Here is a 26,307-nt window from a genome sequence, read left to right as displayed (position 1 = left end):
TATTTCTTAAGAGTTTCATAAAGAAGCTAGTGAATGTCACCGTGTCTGTTTTGTGGGGGAATGTGTAACATCACCTTTACCACCGAGTCAGGGGGCCCATTGTCTAGTAGACTGCGGGGGAAATTCATGGTTGTGTACGGGTTGGACCAGATGGTCTGTAAACCTTCTTGCAACTGTTTTTTTTCTGTGATTTCAGGCAATGTCCTTGGTATGGGAAGCATATCCTGATATAAATAACATTTAATCATATGACCTTTCACATTCAGTGATTTTTTTCCACATAGCAGTTATAATATAAAAAACATCCATCTCATTCAAATCTTCTAGACATGACCAGGATTTCACTAGATAATAGTAACAACAACATATAATGATACTAGCAGTAACAGCAAAGATTATTATTATTGACATTTAGATGGGGCAGCTAGGTAGCACAGTGGATAGAGTGCCAGGACTGAAGTCAGTTCAAATTTTGCCTTAGACACTTATTAGCTATGTGACCCTGGGCAAGTCACTTAACCTTGTTTGGATCAGTTTCCTCATCCCTAAAAGATATTGGAGAAGGAAATGATAAACCAGTCTAGTGTCTTTGGCAAGAAAACCCCAAATGGGGTCTGAATCAGTCAAACACAACTGAAAGGCCTCAGCAATAATAACAAAAATTTCACAGTGCTTTTCAAAGCTCTGTGCTAACTGCTTTAAATTATTTGATCCTCACGACAACCCTGAGAGGTAGGTAATATTATCATTCCCATCCTGCAGATGAGAAAACTGAGTCAAAGAGGTTAAGTTGCCTGCCCAGGGTCAAAGAGCTTCGAAGTGTTTGAAACTGATTTCGAACTAAATCTTCCTGACTCCAGGCCCAGGACACAGGGACAATTCTCTTTAGTCATCAGCTTAAGCCCCCATTCAATTGTGTTTCCTTGATTTTTCTTTTTAACAGTGCAGTAAGTAGTGCTGCAGTTTCATTAAATCATATAATATCAGATTATATTTTGCTACCTCAAAGATGTATCAAAAGCATTTGTACATGTTATCCCCAATTCCTTGAAGCATCATACTCCCTCCTATTTCTTGGAGATTGGGGGATGGGGACAGACTAGACTGTTTTGCCTACTTCCTACAACTTTGGTCCTACCACAATGAAGTCCCAAAGTCAGTAGCACCAGCTTCTGCTGCACAGGAATCCAGGTAGCCTTTGCCTTTAGGTTGTTGCTACTAAGTTAGCTTCAACATCTCCTCTGCATTCCTGGATTTCCATGGTTCATACTTCCACCCTCAGATCAAGTACTTCACTCCTGTATTTAGAATTGGGGGGGAAAAAAGAAAACCAGCAGCAACACCAAGAAGGCCCAAGACCCAGATTTTTTTTTTTTTTTTTTTTTGGTGAAAGGTGGGAGGTGACTCATGTACTATTGATATGGTGGTAATGACATATGGCCCTAGGGGAAAAGAAAGTGGTCCTAAGGCCCTCCTCACTTACTTCATGGTTTGAGTGAAATAAGACACTTCCTTCCTCAGATATAAATGCTGCAAAGGGTAGCATTCTTGATGAATCAGGATGTTTGGATGCCATTAGACAGTTCTCTCCATATGGCCAATGGAAGAAAAAAAAATAAACCATTCCTCAACCACATGTTATGTCAAACTTGAATGCCATTTATATTCCAGTCCACTGAAATTCCAAAAGCAATTTCTTAGAGTCTTCAACATGGAGGATGCCATATTGTTGAGTGGGCATGTGGCATACCCTTACTACAACAGGATATTATCTTAAATTAAGGGGCTGCTTTTAGTGTTGGGTTTGTGATCCCAATCCCAGTCTAGCACAACAAAGCTAGGTGAGGTTATGGAGAGATCACTGAACTTGGCATCCATAAGAGCTGTACTTGAATCCTTTTCCGGACACTTACTTGTTTTGTGACTTTGGCAATTCAATTAACCTCTCTCAGCCTCAGTTCCCTCATCTGTAAAGTGGAGATGACAGCATTTGATTTTTAATTTTAAACATTTAATAACATAGAGCTGTTAAAAAAGGCAAATGATGTTATATTTTTGCATATTTCTATATGTGCAAATATATATTATATAAATTATGTATGCATATATTCATTTCACTGTAAAAATTTCCCATATATTCTTCCCTTTTACGTCTTTAATGTTAATAAATAAGACCTGAGTTTATGTCACAGTTCTGACATAAGGTGGGTCACAAGAAAGAAGTCCTTTAAATCTCTCTGTGGCTCAAGTTCCTTATCCGTACAATGGGGATAAAAATACATGGTCAGCCTCAGAGGGTTGTTGTGAAGAAAAACCTTTGTAAAGCATAAAAGGTACATAGATATGAGTTGTTAGGACACAATTTTTGATGAATAAGTACAAGATTTTATTTTCTTCTCTGAATAATCTCTTCCCTTAGGGTATATTAGTTACTAAAAACAAAGTCCTGAACCACTGAAGTATTAAAGAACAACTTTAAGAGGCATGAACTCTATGTAATTAAATTGTGTTTACTGAAAGTAAATAGATGCTCCTTTAACCGCTGTTCACCTCTCTTTTTAATATTCTCCAAAGAATGTTATATGGCTAGGGGACATAGAAGGCTAAATGACCAGCTTCACAACCCTCAGAAATATCATCTCATATTTATCTTTCTCTTCCCACCACTGTTGTTACAAAAAATGGGAGGGAGGGATAAAAATTAAGAGAGTAAATATGACTGTATTGTTGCCATCACTGTCTTCAAATAGAGCCAAGTTAAAGGCACATGTGATATATTCAAGACTTCACTGAACAGAGATTTCATTCCAACACTTTTAAAGACTTATGTGAAGAGATTATGGTACTAGAAAAGAAAAAAAAAAACATCTTTCTTTGATCAATTAAGTGATGAGCACCTTTGAATTTATCTGGGCCAGTTCTTGTTCAATAGTCAATACATCCCGTCACAGGACTCATACTCAAAGCTTTTATTGCTTAGTGGGAATGACTAGGAACTAGACACAGGCCTTGAGAGATCAAGGGTATCCCCTCACCATGCTGATGTGGTAGAAGAAGATTTGAGAATGGGCATGTGTTACTATGGAGCTGTGATCTCATTGACTTGTATTGTCCCACTAATAATAGCTATCACAACCCAATTATATCTGGGCATACTGTGTGACCTTTGATTGTGTCCTCCCTTTTTGCCAAAGGGGTTTCACCCATCCAATCAGCAGGCTAAAGCACATTGCAAATGAAAAATTATGTAAGAGAAGTGCCGTAATGAATGTCATCACAAAATGCATGACCGTTGGGTGGAAGGGAAAGAAACTAGGCCCTATAATAAGCCAAGAATAAAGGATATATTACAGACAGCTTATATGCACCATTGATATCTACTTAAGGTGAAGAGTTCTAAAAGGAAGTCCTCCCCTACCTCTAGAATGTTGGGCAGACCTCCTATAAAGGATTTCTGGTAAGATATGTTAAAATACAAATGTTCTTCTTTAAAGGGCTTTGGTGTTTGATAGAAAATTGATCAGCATTTATGGATTTCTGCGTTTCTTGAGATTGGCCCTTGTTACCATATTTGACTTTTACGTGGTTTTTCTTTTTCTCATCTCTCCCATTCCTAATAACTTCTGTATGCTGCTGTTATATTAATTTTCCTAAAATCTTGTACTTCTTATGTCATTCCCTATTCAAAAACCTTCTGCTGTCTATACCTCAAATCCAAGCTCCTTGGATTTCAAGACTCTTGATAATATGGCCCTACCTCAATTATCTAATATACCTTCTGTTCCAGCTAGGAAGTTACCCCCACCTTCTCCCTTCCACTTTCACCTACCAACACATACCCACCCAGTCCCATTTCCATGCCTTGTCTCATGCTCTTATCTCTCTTTCTTGTATTTCCATCCCTCATACCACTAAATCTCACATCTTAGGTCTTTAAGACCTTACTGTGTCACTTTAGCCCTCGGCAATTCCTCCCTTTCCCAAAGGCCTCTTGTCTTATATCACATGGTGTGATATTTCTTTCCTTGTGCATTCATTTTCTTCTTCCCCACTAGGCTGGGAAATACTTGATTATAGCAAAGTTTCCTATGTTATTTTTTGTCTCTTCAAAAACCTAGTATTGAAGATATAGTACGTTATCAATAAATTCTTATTCCATCAGAAGTAGAGACCTCTGTCTCACTGGATATCTTCCAGCAAAGGCTGAGTGACCCCTGGTCAGGTGTGTTATAGTGGACAATCTTAATCAGGTTTGATTAGATGTCTAAGGGACTCCTAGTCTGATTTTTTTCCTAAGTATGATAGCATTATTATTATAGTAGAGATAGATATGTACTACAGGAAGGCAGATCAGGAAGAATATGGAACAACAGATTTAGAGTAAGAAGACCTAGGTTTACACACCTGTTCTGCTACTTACCAGGCAGATCTAAGGCAACTGCACATCTCTGGGCCACAGTTATCTGACTCATAAAGTGAGCAGTTAAAAGGAGATGCTTTTCAGGGTCTCTCCTAAGTCAGAATTCTGTCAATCACTTAAATAGTGATAGTAACACTAGTGAAAAGCATTAAATCATATTTATATTGCTTGTTAATGTATGCAAGACACTTGACATATGATATACTAAAGCTCCCCAGAAGTGGCCACACAAATGCATCTTTGAATGAGACAGAAGATAATTTTATTTTTTGGTAAGTATTTTTACAATTTTTTTTTTTAATCACAGACCAAAACCTTAAGCTCAACCAATTCAATTGCATAACAATTAATTAAAAACAAAACAAAAATAGCATGCTGTGTACAAGGCTCGGGACCAGGTGCTCAGGATGCACAGGGAATTCAATTGCATTCCTCAGTCATTAGCCATGCATATATCTCACTGGGAAAAGTATAGACATTTGGAATACCAAAACCACAATGAAGCAGTCCATGGCTTACCTATTTCTCTTGCTATGACTTAATTGTGTCATCCAGAGTGAAATGAGAAGAACCTAGAGAATGTTGTATGCAGTAATGGCAATATTGTTTTAGGAACAACTGTGAATGACTGTCATTTTGATTTTTATAAATACCCAAATTAATTACAAAGGACTTACAAAGGAGCATGCTATCTGTATCCAGAGAAAGGACTGATGAGAAGAAGTATGTACAGAATGATTTGTTTGTGTATCGTTGTGTCTGGTAGCCATCTTTGGGGTAGGGAGGAGGATGAAAGGAAATTTAGGTGATCTTTATTATATATTTAAAAGGAATAGCAAGTTGTAGATAATAGGTTTGCAGTTTCATGCGCAATCATCTTTTTTTAAAATTCTGTGTTATGGAAATGCTTGTTTTATTTCAAAAATTAAAGATAAACGAAATTTAAGTTCCTGGAGTGCAGCTACTGTTTTATTTTTTTCTTTGTATTCTCAACATTTAACATTGCAACTGGCACACAGGAAGTAACTAATAAATAGTTACAAGATTAAATGAATCAGATATGAAAAAAACAAATTGGATCTTAATTGAATCGGATTTAGATATCATGACGTTCAATGTGTTCTTCTGCTAAAGGCATTACTATTCTATTCTGCCAATTTTCTTCTTGATGTTGACTTTTTTAAGGTAGCAAAAATAAAGCATCAAAAATACCAAGTCAGTTCACCATCACTTTTTTTGTGTGGAGTTGAACAGTAAGAAGGAAAAGTATCGATAACCATGTCTGGTGCACAAATGTTTAGGTGCTGAGAATACAAAGACAAAATAAGAGTTCCCACCCTCAGGGACTCTACATTCTCATGGATGAGACAACATACGTGCAGTAAAATATATACAGAATAGATTCAAAGTGTTTGCCGCATAGTAGGTCCTTCATAAAGGACTGACTAACGAGAGTTTAGGAAGTGAGGACCCTAGCAACTGGGAAGGTCAGAAGAAATTTTGTCCAGAAGGTTGTCTTTGAGCTGAGTCTTGAGGGAACAGGGAAACAAACCTTTCACAAAAAGGGGAGCACTTGGAGTCCCTAAGGTCATTACAAGAAAGAAATCAACCTTGATGACATTTCTCTTCCTGCCTCTCTTTTTGAAACCAAAAAATAATAGAATTTTCTTTTCTTTGGAACAACTTGTTCAGGCTTTAGGAGCTATCTAAATAAATCATTACCTGCTGCATAGCCATCTGTTTTTGTCTTGGGAATAGGATACATGGAGTTCTCTTGCATAAGTGATTAAATAGATAGAGGATACCAAAAAAGCAGTGTATAGAGTCAGCAGATAGACTGAGGCATGTCAATCTGTAAACAGCCAGCCTTGGAATCTAGCTAAATGAATTTACCTGGATCTGCTCTTTTCAAATACATACACATACACATGCATATATTAAGAAAAGCAAATGATTGATTAATTATACGTAATATACATATATAGTTGATAGTAGGGAGGCATATGTTCTCATTCTACTCTCCACTTTTCCTCTAAAAATTTAATAGATGTTTAAAAAAATCATGGAATTTCAGAATTGTCAGGAGTCTTGGTGGACATCCAGTCCAACCCATGCAGTCTTCATAATATAGTGGAAAAGATACTAGATTTTGAGTTACAGGACTTTGGTTGAAATCTCAGCCCTGCCTCTTATGTGTTCAGTTGGTTTTCAGTTGTATCTGACTCTTTGTGACCCCATTTGGGGTTTACTTGGAAAAGATACTGGATTGGTTTGCCATTTCCTTCCCCAGCTCATTTTACAGATGAGGTAACTGAGGCAAACAGGGTTAAGTGACTTGCTCAGGGTCACATAGCCAGTAAGTTTCTGAAGTCAGATTTTAACTCAAGTCCTGCTGATTCCACTCCTGGCACTCCATTCACTGAGTCACCTAGCTGCTGTGACTATGATCAAATCACCTAACTTGCCCTTTTTTTTATCTGTAAAATGAGGGGATTGTTTTGATGAGCCTTAAAAGCCCTCCTACTTTAAATCTATGATCCTAAAAGAATCCTCTGGGTTCCGATCCACAGTTTAAGAAGGGCTGAGAAGCTTATGAGTGGAAAAAGTTTAAGAAGCCCTGTTCTATACAACATACCCAGCTAGACCTTTTCTAATCTCCATATTTGCAAGTATGTTTAAGAACTCATAATAGTTTTTGTCTCTTGTGTCTTACAGTCTGTCACCTATCGAGGATCTGGCCTAGTCCTTGGTCTGCAGATGCAGGCTCCTTCTCAAGGCCATAGTCTTGTCTCTAGTGTGAAAGACCAGTTGAAACTTGAATGCAATCTGCAAGAGCCCATGGGCACCTCCACCCATGTGGAGAAAAAGCCTATTTACATCAAGATTTAGGGTTTACAGTGTCTCAAACAAAAGAAACATGGGCATTAGATAGGAAAGTGATATTGGAAGCCTCATGCTGAAGGGATACATGCCTTTAGACTGCAATGTAAGTAGACACTTTAACATCCTGCCCAAGAAAGCAGGTTTCTATCTGTCACTGTCTTCTCATCACTACCACTATCCCCCACCCCCACCCCACTCCCCAAGGTCTGTTTTCTCTTCCTGGGGCTTTTCCAACATTGGTACAAAGGGCCAGACTCCTGCCCCATCCCATAGGGAGTGGTACTGATCTTCTGTGTCTGAGGATTTCAGTGTTGGTTACCTTGGCCTCCTACCAGGGAAATGAAACTAGCAAAAGGCATCACTTTAGCAGCCTTCCTTGTCATGTCTCTTCTCCTTTTTCTTCCTTCCATCCCAGCTTTGTCTTATACAGGGATTGAAGGTTTAAGTCAATGGAAGTGCAGCAAATGATAATTAGTTATAATCCCCATAACGACCATTTATATTACTCTTGAAGATTCCCCAATGCTTTACATATGTTTTCTCGCTTTATTCTCATAACATCCCTGTAAAGTATGTGATATTATTCCTATTTTACAGATGAGAAAAATGAATTTGAGAAGCTGTGACTTTTCCAGGGGTCACCTAGCTAGTAGATAGCTGTGATAGGATTCAAACTCGGGGTCTTCCTGGCCCCCAGGTCAACACTCTATCCAGTATGCTAAATAGACATCTTAGTGGTGCCCTTACCTGAGAACTCTTAACTAGGAACTGAGGATGGAGGGGAGGGTAAGGACCAGAGGTTATAGGGAAGGGAACCCTACTTGAATGAGGCCACTTAGGGAAGGAAACATTATCTGCAACACTGTGAGCTTTCTGTGCTGCCAAGGGACAGGCTGATACTGGGGAGAGGATGATAGAAAGGACTGGGGGAGGAAGCGTAGGGTATAGTCACAGAGGAAGGAAGCATACCTGGAAATAATCCTGCTGGAATCTCTTCAATATTTGTGCTCTTGGCCAAAATACCAATTGCTCTGATCTGGTTACCCTATCAGACTCCCTGATCACTTCACCCTATTCCTGCTCCCCCAAACCCTTGAGGTTTTTTGTTTTGTTTTGTTTTGTTTTATGGTTTGTTCTGTGTTCATATTCAGCCTATGTCCCAGTTCCTTAAGACAGCAATTTCCCTAAGGGTTGCATCATTTAAAAGTTAGTGGATAGACTATTTAAACTATTACTGTTGAATGGGCCCCACCGCTTTTCATTAATATTCAAAGCAGAGAATGGTTGGAATGAGGATTTTCAACATTTATTAAATCCCTCTGTTTGTAGGAATCTATTAAAAATATGTGAAAATCAAACATTTTAGATAATAGCCCCATTCAATCCCACACATTTGGCTGAATTGGTATTTAATGATATGTATTTGGGAAGGTAAGGACTGAAAATACATGTAGCCTATCTCATAAATACGGAGCCACTGCTTAATGAGTTCCCCCCAACTCTGTAGATATCACTGGTTGACCTTAGTCGTCTGTTTAATTCCTTGCCCTGTCAATTTTTAGGAGCACAGAAAGAGCTCAGATGATAAATGCCGGGTTTTTTCCATTCCATTTTTATTAAGCCATAGAATCACCTGGCACATTCTGGTTGTAAAGGTCACCCTTTGTGGAATTTTAGTTTTGTGTATTATACAAGTAGGCCGACTAAGCTAGACTTTCATTCCAAAGACTTTTTGTCTCTGCTGCATTGCTGGTGTAAGGTAATGGGCACACGCATGGTCAAATGGGAATTGTCCTGAACAGACTAGGTTTTGGAAGGGTTTAAAATGTCATCTCACAAGTGGTGTAATCGTAGCCCTTTTCCGATAAGGGTCTCAATTATCTTCCTAATTGGGGAGGTTGTATGCTGAGGGTAACACTGAAGCTGGCAGAAACTGGTTTCTAATCCTTTACCCCTTAGTAGCCACAATCAACATCTTCTCTCAAGCCTGTTTGCCTTTGTCTATGACATCATCCCATCCGTTGGAGAAGGCATTTGATTTCTTGCATCTCCTTAGAATCTGTAGCTTCATTCTAGGCTTATCTCACTTGCACCCTCCTTCAGGGAATTTTTCCTTGTTGTCCTTCCTCTACTCAAATAATCACATACTTCTCTTATCTGTTGGTTGGTAACTTATTTATCCTGAGTAGAATGGAAACTCCTTGAAGGAAGGAATTTTTTTTTTTTTTTTGGGGTAACTGGTAATTCTCAGCACCTAGCTAAGTGTTATAGATGCAGTAGGTACTTACATGTTTTGGTGCAAACTTGGCTATCATGTTTTATAAGTCTGAGCCTTTTTTAATCTATAAAATGAGACAGATTGATCTCGATGTTTTCTGGACTCTCATCCAACTCTAATATTCTTTGGTTCTATGGGTAGTCATTATTTATTTTTTATGTGTTTTTTTATGACAATATATTACTTCATGATTCAACATATTTCATTCAACTTTTATAAAAATAAGATTTTTAAATTAAATTTTATTATTAATTGACCTTTTTTTCTCCCTTGCTTCCTGCCTTCCACTCAAAACCAAAATCCTTGTAAGAGGTACACACAGACAAACACAAAAAGTTTTCTCATTGGCCATAAATGTGTTTCTCATTACCAAAATCCTTGTAAGAGATATACAGAGACAAACAAAAGGTTTTCCCATTGGCCTTAAATGTGTTTCTCATTTTTTACCTTGAGGTTTACTTATCAGGAACAAGGGTAGTATTCTTCATTACTGGTCCTGTAGAATCCCCAATGGTCATTATGTTGATCAGAGTTCTAAGGTCTTTCAAAGTTGTTGTTGTTTTCCTTCTAGATCATTATGCTATAATATGAATTGTTTATAGAGTTGAGTTATTCTTTTCATTTTCTTTTTCCCTATGAATTTTAAGAATTAATCACAGATTCATAGAATCTGTCCAAAGGGATCTTGGTAGCCATCTAACCCAACTTACACCCTAAAAAATATCTCCAAAATATACCCAATTGATCTTATTTAATCTGATTGAAGCTTGATTTCTTCTTCTTCTTTTTTTTTTTTTTTTTTTGCATAGCTTGCTCTTTCTGCTAGCATTTTTAGTGTTTTGCAGTATTATAATTGTAGCTGGTACCATTTACATATGCCTGCTGGTCCATTGTAACTTGCAACTCCATATTTCAACCTACATTTTCATTTTTGTTGATAGAAATGTTTGCATTTATTATTTTTCAGTGACCTTTTAAATATGATCAAGGTATTTTCCTCACTATATGACCTTGAAAAAAATCACCTAAACTTGCTGAGTATCAGTTTCATTTTTTATAAAATGAGGCAGTTGGGTTTCAAGGGTCTCAGATCAAAATCCTGAAATCATGTGTGCCTGTCTCTTAAATTATGCAATGGATGGTTTTAGTAATGAATTTTTTAAAGCATTGAGGAGGAATAATGGATTTTATAGTAAAAGTGATAGTTTTATAAAGAATTTTAGGGGTGAGTGAGGGGAGGAAGAAGTCAGGATCAGAAATGTAAGGACTAACAGCTAGGTTATTAATTTTTAAGTGGGATCAAGACCTTCTCTTTAGACCAAGTTGGAGACAGCATGAGACTTCACAGTTACGCTAATCAGTGAAGGCAACATTAAGGGAGAAAGACAAAGAGAGAAGTGATTTTGCTGAGTCAGGAACTGAAGAATGTGTTACTGAAAAGGCTCATTTGGCACAGAACCATAACTCGAAATTGCCATGACCAGCTCAAGTCACAAACCACACCTGTGACAAGTAGAATGAAATATGTCTATAATTGGGGAAAGGGACAGGGTAGATGAGAGAAGAGACACCCTGGGACAGACTTGGAGAGATTCCTGTGGAGAGGGTAGGGTGGAATAGGGAAAGAGACCACTTAATCCCAACATCTGATAAATCCCCAATGAATAACTAATTATTTTTTCTAATTGCAAACTTGTAACCAATTCAAGATGATAGTTCAATTTTTGCCTGTGTCCTCTAAATTCAGAAACCATAGGCAAAGCCTTGGTTAACCCACCCTGGTTACAGTTATCCTTTTGAATATGATTATCAATCAACCAATCAAATCCTTGCTTGTAGCAAAATGAAGTCTGTTTTTTTTTTTTTTAATGGAACTGGGATCTCACAAAAATGGGTGTTCATTCCCTCCAGTGATGTTTATTGTCAATCATATATGCCTGCTTAGCCTATATGATCACCATTCATGTCTTCCACATGTATAAATCCCCCATAAGGGGTCCACCCATCACACTAGGGACCTACTTTGAATTCTCTTGACATTATATGGATAGTAAAGAAGCACCCAAGCTTCTCCATTTATTTCATGAAGCCTGTGAAACGCTATCACCAGTATGATACTAGTCAGCTAATATCTATTGAAAGAAGAACATGGCCCTTTTATGTGTTATTTTTCTCCTCCTGATCTCTGAAAGAAGAATGAGGAAAAGAAAACAGGGAATGGATGCTAAACAACCAAAAAAACATGAAAAAGTTAAAAATATATATAAGAATTGAGGAAGAAAAGGAAAAAGAAACAATATGCCTGTTTCATTCACTCCTCCAGATCTCATATCTCTAACAATAATATTTAGCAAGTCGATAACACTTGAAGGTTTGAAAAGTTCTTTACATATATCATCTCATTTGATCTTCAAAAGAACCTTGGGAAGTATGCGCTACTGTTATTTTTCTGATTTCCATTTTACAGATGAAAAAGACTAGGTGGTACAGTGAATAGAACACCAGACCTGGAGTCAGGAAGACCTGAGTTCAGATCTGGCCTCAGACACTTGACTCTGGGCAAATCACTTTTCTCATCTGCAAAATGAACTGGAGAAGAAAATGGCAAACCACTCCAGTGTCTTTGTTAAGAAAACACCATGTCAGGTGATGAGGAGTTGGATGTGACTGAAATGACTGATCAACAGTAATAGATGAGGAAACTGAGGCAAACAGAGCTAAGTGACATATCTAGAGTCACCCAGCTAGTGACTGGTAGTTCTCCAGATTGGTTTCAAAGGAAAGTCTCTTTGCTTTCACATGTATTGCTCTATCTTTTTTACTACCTACCTGCCAGAGAAGGTTGGGCTGGATGATCTCAAAGTCCCATTAATAGCTCTGACCTTCCCTGGCTCTAGAATTCTGCTCTCTGACTATGAGAATCACTTTTGGGAGTCCAATTTTACTTGACATTTAAAATGGAAAGATCACAGAATCTAATTCATTAGGCTCGGTGAGGTTAACTGACTCGTCCATTATCACACAGGTATTAAAGTTTAGATGAATTCTGTAATGTTTTATCCATCAATCAACATTTATTAAGCACCTACTATGTGCCTGAAATTGTTCTAAGGGCTAATTTGGTGTGTTATTATAATAAAGCATCCTTCAATTATGTCCATTATATAAAAGTTCTGCAAAATGTTTTTGGCTTTATGGCTTCATGAATATTGCATTCCCATGCCGTTTGCCTGACATTTAATTTCATATCCGTATTACTTTTATGTGCCATTGGAGATCTTTCATTTTTAATAATATTCCTATTCATAAATAAAATACAAATGATATAAGTAGTACCCAGCATAGTTCTTGGTAGATTTTCCAGTTGTTATAATGTACCTCAAGACTATAAATATATGAGCTTTAAAATATTCAGTAACAAAAAAAATTACCCTTTAAATGCCAAAGTGTTATTGATACAGATGGTGTACATGGTTTCATTATATTTTCATCATGTTTCCTCCCCTTACCATAAACATATTAATTGAGTTTTCAATTTGTTTTTAAAAGGTATGCCTGGTAGATGTTAAAAGCATTATGTGCCCCTCCAAGTACACAGTAGAGAATTGCTATTTTTCGTAGGATTGTTCTTAAATATTTGGTTTGTGAACAGGATTTGATGAATTTGGACGAAGTCAAAAACTTCCACAGAAGTCTTTATCTCATTACCTTCTAGAAGTGATCCTAGGCCCTTGAAAGCCACATTAGAAAGGAGAAGTTACAGCAGCTTCTGCTCTTTCAGAAGGGTTTCAGGCCTGACAATATACCATGTGTCTGGCATTTCAAGAACTAGACTCTATTTAAAATCCAAGATGACCTCCATGTCAAGCTGATGCATGAGAGGAAGACTCTGGACTGTGCTCACATTTGTTATGAAGGCCTTAGTTAAACAAATTTGTGTTGTTTTATGTGTGCTGCTAAAAGCAACTTTCAGCTCTAATCTATGATCTGATCTGTACCTGTATAAGAATCCCCTCTTTTACATTCCTAATTAGTTCTCATCCTTGCTTAAGAATAACTCCTGGGAGTACCTTTCTCTGTCTTAACTTGTCATGGACAAGATGGCCAAGACATCCCTTTGAGTGGCTAGCCTGCTAATGCTGGGCATCACTATTTCACTAAGCTGCTTACCACCCTCACTAGTGATCAGCCTAAGGAGTATGATAGTCCTTATTTCCCTGAGCTATAATCTTCAAATATGTGGAATGTAAGACTTCTATTTGTATATCCAACACAGTACCTAATGCTCAATAAATGTATATACCTATGTACCAAGGACTAAATGCTTGTTGGTTAGTATGCATTCATTTTCCCAGCCCCGTTTAGAGCGGGGATGCTTAAGCTTTCTTTCTTTCTTTTTTTAACATCATGGTCCCCATTTGGCAATCTGGTGAAGTCTAAGGACCTCTATTCAAAATAATGTCCTTTTTGGGTTCTTTGTTTTTAATGTTTATATATTTATTTTTAGTTTTCATCATTCATTTCCACAAAATTTTGAGTTCCAAATTTTCTCCCCATTTCTCCCCTCCTCCCAGCCCAAAACACTGTATGTTTGTATGTATAATCCCTCCAACTACCTAAATAGTGAGAAAAGTTTCAAGAATTACAAATATTATCTTTCCATATAGGAATGGTAAAGAGTTCAACTTATGATTTCTGTTTCCTTTTTGCCTTTACATACTTCTTTTATTCTTGTCTTTGAAAGTGAAATTTTCTATTCATCTCTGGTCTTTTCATCAAGAATGCTTGAAAATCCTCTATTTCATTGAATGACCATTTTTTCCCCCTGAAGTATTATACTCAGTTTTTCTGGATAGGTGATTCTTGGTTTTAATCCTAGTTCTTTTGACTTCTGGAATATCATATTTCAAACCCTGCAATTCCTTAATGTAGAAGCTGCTAGATCTTGTATTATCCTGATTGTATTTCCACAATACTCGAATTGTTTCTTTCTTGCTGCTTGCAATATTTTCTCCTTGACCTGGGAAGTCTGGAATTTGGCTACAATGTTCCTAGGAGATTCTCTTTTCAGATCTCTTTCAGGACGTGATTGGTGGATTCTTTCAATATTTGTTTTACCCTCTGGTTCTCCAATATCAGGGTAATTTTCCTTAATAATTTCATGAAAGATGATGTCTAGGCTCTTCTTTTGATCATGTCTTTCAGGTAGTCCCATAATTTTTAAATTATCTCTCCTGGATCTACTTTCCAGGTCAGTTGTTTTTCCAATGAGATATTTCACTTGATCTTCTATTTTTTCATTCTTTTGGTTTTGTTTTGTAATTTCTTGGTTTCTCATAAAGTCATTAGGTTCCATCTGCTCCATTCTAATTTTGAAAGAACTATTTTCTTCAGTGAGCTTTTGAACCTCCTTTTCCATTTGGCCAATTCTGCTTTTTAAAGAATTCTTCTCCTCATTGGCTTTTTGGACTTCTTTTGCCAATTGAGTTAGCCTATTTTTAAAGGTGTTATTTTCTTCAGCATTTTTTTGGGTCTCTTTTAGCAAGCTATTGACTCACTTTTTATGATTTTCTTTCATTGCTCTCATTTCTCTTCCCAATTTTTCCTCCATCTCTCTTACTTGATTTTTAAAATCCTTTTTGAGCTCTTCCATGGCCTGACACCATTGCATATTTATTTGGGAGGTTTTGGATGCAGAAGCCTTGATTTTATGTCTTCCTCTGATGGTAAGCATTGTTCTTCCTCATCAGAAAGGACGGAAGAAAATACCTGTTCACCAGAAATTAGCCTTCTATAGTCTTATTTTTTCCCCTTTTTTGGACATTTTCCCAGCCAGTTTCTTGACTTTTGAGTCCTTTGTCAAGGAGAGGGTATACTCTAGAGAGCTGTAAGTTCTCAATTCCTCCATGGTGGCACAGTCAAGGGAGAGGTGTTTACTCCTCTCCTGGCCTATGCTCTGGTCTGGGAGGTACCAGAAGCTTCTCTACTCAGGATCTTTGAAGCAGTCTTTGGCATTTGTGGGCTGAGCAATCTGGGAACTGCAGCTGTTGCTGAGGAATCCAACCCCAGGGCCTGCTCCAGTTCTGTTCCTGTTGATGCTACATCCCAAGACTGGGCTGGGCTGTGCTCTGCTCCAAGACTGGTGCGATAGCTTTTCTGCCCATAATCTGCGAGTTGGGTTCCCTTTCCACATTTGCCTCCAGCTCCACCATACTCCTCTTCACCCCAGGGGCACCACTCAGGGCTGAGATTCAGATTAGCTGCTTGATTCCCCAGGGCCTTTACGCAGAGGACTCCTAAAATGGTTGCTGTGCAGCTGTGCTGGGGTCTCTTAGACCAGACCACATTCCCTTCTCACCCAGGTGAAAGTGCTTTGTCATTGACCTTTGAAGCTGTCTTTGGTGTTTGTGGGTTGAGGAATCTGGGAAACACAGTTGCAGCTGGGGATTCTATCTCTAAGGTCTGTTTGTGCAGTATGGCCAAGGTTGGGCTACACTCTGCTTTGAGCCCAGTGGGATTCTTGTCCACCTTCTAGGCTGTGTTGGGCTAGAAATCTCACACTGTCATTTTGTGGCTTCTGCTGCTCTAGAATTTGTTTAGGGTCATTTTTACAGGTATTTTTATAGGATATGGGGGGAGAGCTAGAGTAGGTGTATCTTTCTACTCCACCATCTTGTTTCCGCCCAAAATAACATTCTTAAATGCATTAAAAAGGACATATGAATAAAAAGGAAGTCAATTATATTGACATACAATTATTAAAATATTAAAAAATAAATCAAGTTCAAGATTAAAAACCCTTGCTTTAGAGCAGAGGTGCTGTATGAAGCTCACAAAGTTCCCAGTTGTAGTACTATCTGAATTAAAATGTAATTGAGAAATATTTAACAAAAGAGATAAAAATACAGCAAAATTTGAGTAATGTTAATATGTGGTTTTCTCAGTCAATATGACAAAGATTATCATGTATGATTTAAACTATCACCACCAATACTACTCTGCCCTTTGTTTCTATTTGAATTTGCTTTAGATCATGAAAGTAATCATTTCTTACCTCTCTTCTCCTTCTCTGTCTCTCTGTGTCTCTGTTCTTCTTTAAGAGAGTTATAAGTATCAGTTCTTTTCTACTCATTTCTTCTAGTTCTACTGTCCTTTCTTATGAAATAGGAAAGGAAAAAATATTCCATAAAAATGCAATGGGTGGGGAAAAGAAAAAAGAAAAGAAAAACTTTGCCTCCATTCTCTTGTGTCTCTAGGCTATTGTTTCTATCAAGCTTGAATGTTTCTGTTTGAGCCCTTGTTTAAAGGTCACAGGAGGAGTGATTTGGGAATTAAGCACTATCTATTATGAGAAATGTGTTGATAGTTTTTTGAAGAGCTGAGATATTTAAAAAAATAAATAAGGGACCTTTGAAATACATGAAAAATGGAGTACTTAGGAGTCTCATATAGATAAAAGCTTTCTTTTCTTGGAAATCCAAAAGCCACAGTCAGAAAAGCAACAATTTAAGATCATTCATGCTGGCTGAAACAGGGAACAATGGCGAGAGATCTATCAAACTAAGGGTTTCTTTTTCTTTTTCTCTCTTTTTTGAAATCCAGACTGACATGTCTAAACAAACCCAGTGTCCATGCTCTGCCATCTTAACTCTTTAGGTGCTCAAAGCTCCCTTGTATTTGCTCAACAGTACTGATCCCTTTCTAAGACATGGCAAACCCTTTTTGTTTAAGTAATGATCCAGAGACTGGGGAGTTGTTTCATGGTTATTTCAGGCAAATGGATAAAGTACCCAAAAATGTGTGTGTGTGTGTGTGTGTGTGTGTGTGTGTGTGTGTGTACACAAGTATGTATACATATGCACAATATGAAGAAACAAGAGAACTTGTATGTTCCCCATCCCAGGGGGAAAAGGCAGCAATATAGTGTGCAGCCACATCATTTTAAACTCTTAGTTATAGATGAGAATGCAATGTATTTTTTACATTGAAATAACCTGGGCATTCTGTAGTAGCCATGTACTTCTGATGTAAATTGAGCACAATGAAATTAGCAGTTTTCCAAGGTGAGAGTATCCTTTGTTTTTCCAGAACAGTCCATTCCAGTGAAATTGATTCTGATATCCATTTCTTTAAGTCAGATTTACCAATTTAATTCCACCAATATTTTTATTAAATACCATGCAGGGCACTGATGAAAGTCACCTGGGATAGAAAGACAAGAAGGAAATTTCTTTGCCTTTGAGCAGAGCCTACAGATTGGGATACATAATATGTGAACAGATAAATAAACATTGGGAAAATTGAAAAACCAGGATGGGGTTCTGCAGGAGGACAAAAGTGAAAATTAGGACTGGAGGATGACAATAGCTAGTATTTATTTGACACGTTAAGGTTTGCAAAATTCTTTATACAAATTATTTCATTGGATCCTCCCAAAGGCCTTGTAAGACAGACATCATTATTATCCCTGTGTTCCAGATGAATAAATTACCTGAAAGCTCTAAAGAATCTAAGATGACTTGTGGCTTATTGTTGATGAGAAAAAAGTTGATTTGGTTAAAAACAAAATATTACATTATTGACTCTTTTAGAACAAGATATCTGCCATATATATATTGAAATAAATTTTTATTAATTATATTTATAAGGAGGAATTAACTTCAAAAATAGAGAAGATACCCAAAGTACAAGCATTTCCTTCTAATACCTCAGAGACACAGTCTAGCCTATACCACCTCAGTCTCTGAGAGAGTGGGCTCTGGCTTAGCATTGGTTCTACTTACCATAGTCCTTTCAAATGTATGTTCAAATGGTACATACATACCCAGCGAGTCTTCATCCTGGTTAACTCTGGGAAGGGTCCTAATGGTTGACTCTTGTCTTTGTTACATGAATATTAAGCTGGCTATGAAATCCAGTATGGACTAGACTGGAATACCTTAGGTTGCTTGCTTTCCTGATCTTTTAAAACTCACAAGGTCATGGCCTAAAATTCCCTTCACATAGAAAGTACAAAAACTGAGATGGGCAAAGAACCAAGGTCCTCATCTACAGGGTCACATTTTGGCCTGAGTTGAGGAGGAGGCCTCAGGATTCTCCTCTAACACTATAGACTTTTACTGGATACCCTTTGCAAAAAGAAGTCAGCCCCAGGAGGTTGTCAAACTAAGGCTGATGAGAGAGGCCAAGATGATGAAAACATTTCAGAGGAAGCTGTAGTTTGGGTTCTACAGCTAAAATAAATCAAAAAAGATTGTTCTTCATCGTGAGGTTAGCAGATAAGAATCAGTCACACACTGTCTCTATTACATGTCATCACTACTCTGAAGGCCTCCCAGACTCTTCCATGGTGACTCACATTGGCAGAGAGTCCTGTTGTACTCTGTGTAGGCTTTTAAGGACTAGATTTGTTGGCAGGTCTCCCATTATACCAAGAAATAATCACATAACTTACATTCATATGACTTTTTGGTGGGGAAATGTATGTATCTGAAGGCAGTTAAAATTGTTTTTAACATGTAATTGGGGAAAAATAAAATATTTTGTAAAAAAATAAATTTGATTGGTTATTTAAATCAATCATTTGAAAGTTGACCCAAAGTTATTAGTATTGTGTCTATAGAGCTTTTATTAATCATGTGAACATTTTGAAAATTTAGTCTGCACAGTGATTATTTGGGCCCTATATTCTGATTCTCTCTTATTAACTTAAGACCACAGAGGCCAACAAGTACTGGATTTTTTATTCAGAGGAACTAAGTTTGAATACATGTTTGGCTATTTCCTACCTGTGTGACTCTGGGAAATTTATTTTTCCTCTCTGTCCTGTAGTTTAGTCTTTTGTCAAATGAGGGGGTTACAGAAATTAACCTCTGAATTTCCCTTAAACTGGAAGAGCTATGATCTTAATGGTCTTTGTGGACCAGAATCATGTATTGTGTTTTTTATTTTTCCCTTAAAAACAAACTCATTTCTTCTATTTTACTGTAGTTATGAAAGGTTCTTGCAGTATTATATGCACTGTGTATTCATTCACTTAGTGAAGCAGAAAAATGCTAATTATTATTTCCATTTGTTTTATGTATTTGACATGCAGAATGACAGTTAAAAAGGAGAGTCAATACATTTCCAGTCATTACAACAATCATGCAAGCTATTTCACAAAAGTAAGAAGAGGAAAATCTCATTATGGTGAAAAATTAAACAAAGCCAGCACCATCTTCTGAATGACCTTACAGCTGCAGGATTTCTTGCCTTGCTAGAAAGCAATGGCTTTTAGCATCTTCATTAACAAAGTGATTTTCCACTCTGGAGAAGCTGCTGTCCAACATCTCTAGTCCTGAAAAGTTTATCAAACTAAGATTTTTTGACATTTCCAGGGTCTAGGGTCTACTTATATTTAGTTCAGTAGACCCCATGATAAACAGTATCATATGAAGATAATCAGTCTCTGAAAAAGATATATAGAGTTCTCAAAAGAAGCAATTGGAAATTATTAACAAATATATATGAAAGAATGTTCCAAATTATTAATAATGAGGAAAATAAAAAACCTGTTCATTTCAAATTCAACAATTTTGGGGAAAAATTATTTTAAAAACATAAAAATTGTACATATTGGAGGAAAGTGTTATGGAAAGATGTACACATTAATGCTGGTATAAATGTAAAATAGTCCAGTAATTCTAGAAAGCCACTTAAAATTATATGTAGAGAGTGACTACAATGTCCAAATCTATTTACCAAATCGCAGAATCCCCTGCTGAGTTTTTTACCCCAAATGAGATGGTTGACAAAAAAGAAAGGCTCCATATGCACCAAAATATTTATACTGGCACTTTGAGATATAGCAAAGAAAAACTGGAAACAAAGTGGATTCCCATCAATTGGAAAATGGCTAAAGAAATTGGTACATGTGACTGTAATGTAATATTACTAGACCGTGAGAAATGAGAAACATGGCAAGACATTTATTGACTTCATGTAAAATGCAGAATGAAGAACCAGGGAAATGATATGCACAGTGACTAGAACAGTACCAATAGGAAAAAAAAATAAAGCTGACACCTATGAAAATATAATGGACAAACTTGTCCCTAGAAAAGAGATAGAAAATATGTCCCCTAACTCAGGGGTAGGGAGACTGAGGCTTCCAGGCCACATGTGGGCCTCTAGATACTGAAGGGTGGCCCTTTGACTGAACCAAAACTTCACAGAACAAATTCCTTTAGGGGATTAAGTCAAAGGACCACCCTAGAGGGCCACATGTGGCCTCAAGACCTCAGGTCCCCCACCCCTGGCCTAACTTTTTCATGGTGGGGCCAGGGGGGAGTGATGGAGGAGTATGACTACAGAATGCTGCATAAAACATCAGTCTTTTTCAGTATTATGGCTCATTTTATATAGCTATTTTTCCTCATTTCAAAAACTTTTCATTAGAAGGCATGGGTCTCTAAGAGGGAGAGAGAAGAGGGATACCTCAGGAAATGTAACTGATTATTTTAAAATAGAAACTTGTGTTTTGTGAATTGTTACAATTAAAAATAATGATTTGTGTTGTGTTTTATTTGAATTTCTCTAAAATTTCTTGATTTTATTAAATTAAGATATTGCTGCTTTTGAGGTATATTGCTAGCCACCCACTGAGAGAGATTTTACTTAAGATTTTCTTCATGCGTGATTTGCCTTGACCAAACTAATTCATCAGTTAGATGTGAGAACCTGAGAATTCTGCCACTTAGTACCTGTGTGACCTTGGGAAGTTGCTTCCTCCTTTTTGTCATCAGTTTCTCCATCTGAAAAAAGGGGAGTTGGACTACTTGGATTTTTGGGGTTACTTCAGTTCTAAATCTCTTATCCTGTGCTTTGTAAAGTGAGGGGGTTGGTTGAAATTACTTCTGGGCTCACTTTAAGTTTTGAGTCACTTGTGACCAGTTCAAGTCCTTGAAAATGAACTTCTCTGAACTCAGCTAAACCACTGCTTATCTCAAGTATGGCATCAGGAGATTGCCTTTCTAGCGTGGAAGCACTGGCCAGAGTTTGGGATCATCTTGCACTATCCTGGACAAGAACTCTCGGGGCAAAGATCTGAATGATTCCTGCTGAAATAGGCAAGCTTCTTGGAAATCTGAGAATTCTTTCCACTGGACAGTGAAATACCACAGTAATGTCCACAGAATGTCTCATGGATGTGGTTGATTGAGGTCTCAAAGATACAATTTAAATATTGAAGTTGAAGGCCCTTGATATTTCCAGGCAACCTCAATTTTATGTGGAAGGCCATGAGCACCTTGGTACTGATCAAGAGGCATGTGCTGATACAGTGGATAGAGTCTGGTCCTGGAGTCAAGAGGACCTGAGTTCAAATCCTGCCCCAGTCATTAACTAGGTGACCCTGATCAAGTCACTTAACCTCTGTTTGCCTTAGTTTCCTTATCTGTAACATGAGCTGAAAAAGGAAATGGGAACCAATTCAGTATTTTTGCCAAGAAAATCTCATGTGGAGTCATGAAGAGTCAGACAGGTTTGCAAAGCACTTTATATAGCATTGTCTCATTGGATTCTCACCCAGACTCGGTTATGGAGAGTAATATATTATTATCATCACCATATTTTAGATGGAGGGACTTAGGCTGAGAAAAGGTAAAGTGACTCATGCAAGGTTCCACAGTCTGAGGCAGGATTTGAACTTGGGTCTTCCTCCAAGGGCAACATTCCATCCACTGCACCACCTAGCTGCCTCTCTGCTGAGCCTGATTTCTCATCTTAAATGGGGAATAAATAATATCACCTGCAGTCCTTCCTTCCCAAGGTTATTCTGTGTTCAAATGAGATAACTAGATGTAAAGCACTTTGCATACTTTAAAGTGCTACACAAGTGTCTTAATATTATCATTGATAACTTGGTCAATGCTTGGGGCAGGCCTCTCTTAGGGAAGACAATATTTTAAACATTAAATTTTCAAGTTGTATGCATAGATTCTTTATCTACCTATTTATGACATTAACATAGTAAGGATTTGTAATTAGAATTCAGAAAAAAAAAGGAATTGGACATCTAAACTTCTGATAAAAATTCATTGTGTGGTCCAAACCTGTTACCTGGAAAATATTTTGTATGACTTGTTTATGCCTGTTTTTTTGTTTTTTTTTTACCTCAGTCTTCAGTTGGGTACTTAGACAGACATGAAGAAAAATATAAGCTATATACAGGTATGTAGGTAAATAGAGAAATATTCCAGGGTGATATATTTTGAATTTTGATTTTGCTTTTGGGGATAGAGTAGGATCAGAGAGGCCATCCCATAAATGAAAATGATGTTTGGAAAGCATGAGAAAATATGTTTTACCTCCCATAAATGTTGCATTTTCATAAGCTCAAGTGCCACAGTATTAAATTTGAAAAACGACTGGAGATGTTTCTATTTGAAGAAATGTCACTTGAGTTTCCATGACCTTTCCAACATCAAAGTGGGTCTCTGCAAGAGAGATACTTATACGACTGAAAGTAAAAGACAACGCTTCTAGTCTTAAAAATATTATGTGGTTTCATAGACTTTCTATCCTATTGAATAGCACTTCATCTAATAATAATGAAGTGATCACCTCTGTTAGTGATGTATGAATTGCATAAGGAATTAATGGTCTGAAGTAATAGAAAACATTTACATAGTGCTTCCTATGTGCCTGGCACTGTGCTAAGTGCTTTATAATTATCTCATTTGATCCTCACTACAACCCTGGAAGGTTAGCAGCCTCATTTTACAAATAAGGAAATTGAGACAAACAGAGGTTAACTGACTTGCTTTAGCTGACACAGCTGATGCACGTCTGAAGCTGGATTGGAATTCAGATATTCCTGACTTCAGGCCCCATCCTCTATCTCCTGCCCTACCTAGCTGTCTATACTATAAATATAATGACATGTAAGACTACTATATTGAGGCAATATGGCTTTTATAAGTGAAGTTTTTTTTTTTCATTTTAGTTTATTATGCAGAAAAGTGTGTTGGAATTTTCAATCCCTGGACTGGACTGGATTTGTAATTAGGGGATCCAGGTTTGGGTTCAAGTCTCAGCTGTTACCTATTACCTGTGCGACCTTGGACAACTGACTTTATGTCTCTAGGTTTCAGTTACCTCATTAGTAGATTGATAAAGCTGGTCTAAATGATCTCTAAGGATCATCCCAATTCTGAATCTTCAGATTTCTGTGAATCTCAAGGAGTGAGGGCTATTTCTTTCCTTTTCAAATCCTATATCTCACCTCCTCTTCCACCAACTCAGAAATGAACTTCTCATTTTAAGAGACTTAGGAACATCCTGTTCTGTTTTATTTCTTAAGAGATTATCTTTTTATTCATGCATGAGTATAAAATGACCAAAAAAAAAAGCACCTCAGAGAGGAGGATTTATATTATCCTGTTATAATAAGTCTGTCAACTCTTTATCTCCTTTGGGGAAAGAAAGTCTGTAACAAGATGAGATTCTCAAATTAGGTACTTATGTAGTGAAACAATTGGTTTTGTAAAGTGGTCCAACTGCTTGCTCACATCTCTCCTAACATCCATTCATCACCTCTATAACTTTCCTGAAAGGCTCTGGGCTCTGTGATATGAAGTGGCTGGGTCCACTCATATATGAACAAGAGACTCTTCTCCTGGGAAGCTAATCTCTAAGAAAGAAAATTCATTACTGGGTTAATGAGTACAAAAGTAGTCACCGGGGTGTCCATCAGAAATCCATTACAGTAAAGAGAGAATATTCGAATTTGCCTTTTATTCTCATTGATAGCTCCATCTGATGTTGGAAAATCATTAAATTGCTGATATGCAAGTGATGGGATGAGTCTTATTGGACAAGGCATGAAAATTCTGCCTTACTATTGCCTTGGTTGGTTTTCAAGTAATTTGTCAGAACATGAATCTGGATTTTTGAATTATGTTAGGAATTAGAGACTTTACAGTAGAGAAGAATTTCCTTGGCTGCTAAAGTTTTTCCTGTGCAGAAACCATTGACTTCAATTCAGTGGAGATCTTAGAATGTGAGTCATGCTTTGCATTTAGCTTGATACATTCAGTGCTTTTGGGTGGATTTTAATTCAATAAAATCAATCCAGCAGTATATATTACATTGCTCCTGTGTTGTAGGGTTTGTGCTAGGTACTAGAGATATAAAAGCAAAAGCTTGACAATCCCTGCCTTGAAGTGGCTTATATTCTGCTGTGCCCACATCAGAAAAGGTGCTGTGCTCTATGAACAAAGCAGAATTGAGACAGCACAAAGGAAAAGTAGGATGTGCAAATTTGGAATAACCACCCCAAATATTCACACAGACTATGTGTGCCCAATTTGTGGTAGAGCATTCCGAGCTTGTATTGGTCTGATCAACCACAGACAGACACGCTGAAACTTCACTTTATCATGGTGATGTCATTGTGGTCATCTTCCAGAACAAAGGACAACAACCCACCATTCTACTGTGGTTAAAATGGCAGATACAGCATGTCCACAGATTGGACAGTTTAAAGACCTCTGGACCTCTTGTTTTCCTAATCTGTAAAATGGGAGGGATTCGAGTAGACTAAATAACTTGAAGGTCCCCTCCATCTCTAAGTAAATGATCTTATGACTTCTAAAGTCACTTGCAGGTTTAGGTATTATGATTCAACTTTCCTGACTTGTTTCCTTCTCACATTTTAGGCCATACTTTATCGCGGAGTGATGTCTCTGGATGTCCTGTTTCTATCTATTTCCTTCTCATCTATAAATTCTTTAATTCCCTGTCCAAGAAGGTTCTTAACATCACCTCCAACCCCTGTGTATGTGTGTGATGGACCCCTTTGGCGTTCTGGTGAATTTTCTCAGAATAATGTTATTAAAGACATGAAATAAAATCCACAGGATTACAGAGAAAAATGGTTATATTAAAATATAGTTAAATGCACATGTATACATGTATATACATAAATATATATGTGTGTGTAGACAGATCACTGATAGATATTGTCAAGGGCAGGTAGGTGGCACAATAGATAAAATACCAGGCCTGGAGTCAGGAAGACTCATTTTTTTGAGTTCAAATCTGGCTTCAGACACTTACTAGTTGTGTGACTCTGGCCAAGTCACTGTTAACCCTATTTGCCTCAGTTTCTTCATCTGTAGAATGAGCTGGAGAAGGAAACGTCAAACCCCTCCTGTGTCTTTGTCAAGAAAGCACCAAATGGAGTCATGAAGAGGTTGGACACAATTGAAAAATGACTGAACAGCAGCAAAAAATTGTCTATAGACCTCCGGTTAAGAATTCTTGCATAGAAAAGAATTGAGATTTTCACCTCTTTTTTCCCCCTAGTACAGTGCTAGTCCTGCCTACTACACTGCTGCACATAGCAGGTATTTGGTTCTCCTTCCGCAAAACAATAAAATATTAGAGTAATATAAGTGTTTTTCTTTTTTAATGGTTATCAGATGACCATAAATTCTGAACCAGTTTCAGTACAATTCAACACCCTCTTACTAGAAACCTGCTGAGTACAATAAATAAACGTTTATTAAATGCCAGTTATTTGCCAAGTGCTCTGTTAAGTAGTTGGAATGCAAAGTAAAAATGAAAGAGTCCCTGACCTCCAAAAACTTATATTCTACCAAGAAGAAAGACTATGTATACAAATACATAAACATATTGAGATAATATTTCTAAAGCACTTAGCACAATACCTGGTTCATAG

General features: G+C 37.3%; 1 protein-coding gene across 4 annotated transcripts in view; it reads left to right on the top strand.

Moving 5' to 3' along the window:
- NAALADL2 (N-acetylated alpha-linked acidic dipeptidase like 2) overlaps positions 1-26,307 on the top strand; it is a 998,881-nt gene that overhangs the window by 230,996 nt on the left and 741,578 nt on the right. The window contains exon 2 of one of the 4 annotated variants that reach the window (XM_072620249.1): positions 7,136-7,406. The exons of the other annotated variants lie outside the window; for them this stretch is intronic. The gene's annotated coding sequence lies outside the window, so the exon portion shown is untranslated. The remainder of the gene's footprint in view (positions 1-7,135; positions 7,407-26,307) is intronic. 4 annotated transcript variants of the gene reach the window in all.

This window comes from Notamacropus eugenii, chromosome 6, assembly GCF_028372415.1.
Source record: "Notamacropus eugenii isolate mMacEug1 chromosome 6, mMacEug1.pri_v2, whole genome shotgun sequence".
Taxonomy (NCBI): Eukaryota; Metazoa; Chordata; class Mammalia; order Diprotodontia; family Macropodidae; genus Notamacropus; species Notamacropus eugenii.
The sequence above is the reverse complement of the archived record's forward strand: the minus strand, read 5'-3'. Positions and strand labels throughout refer to the sequence as shown.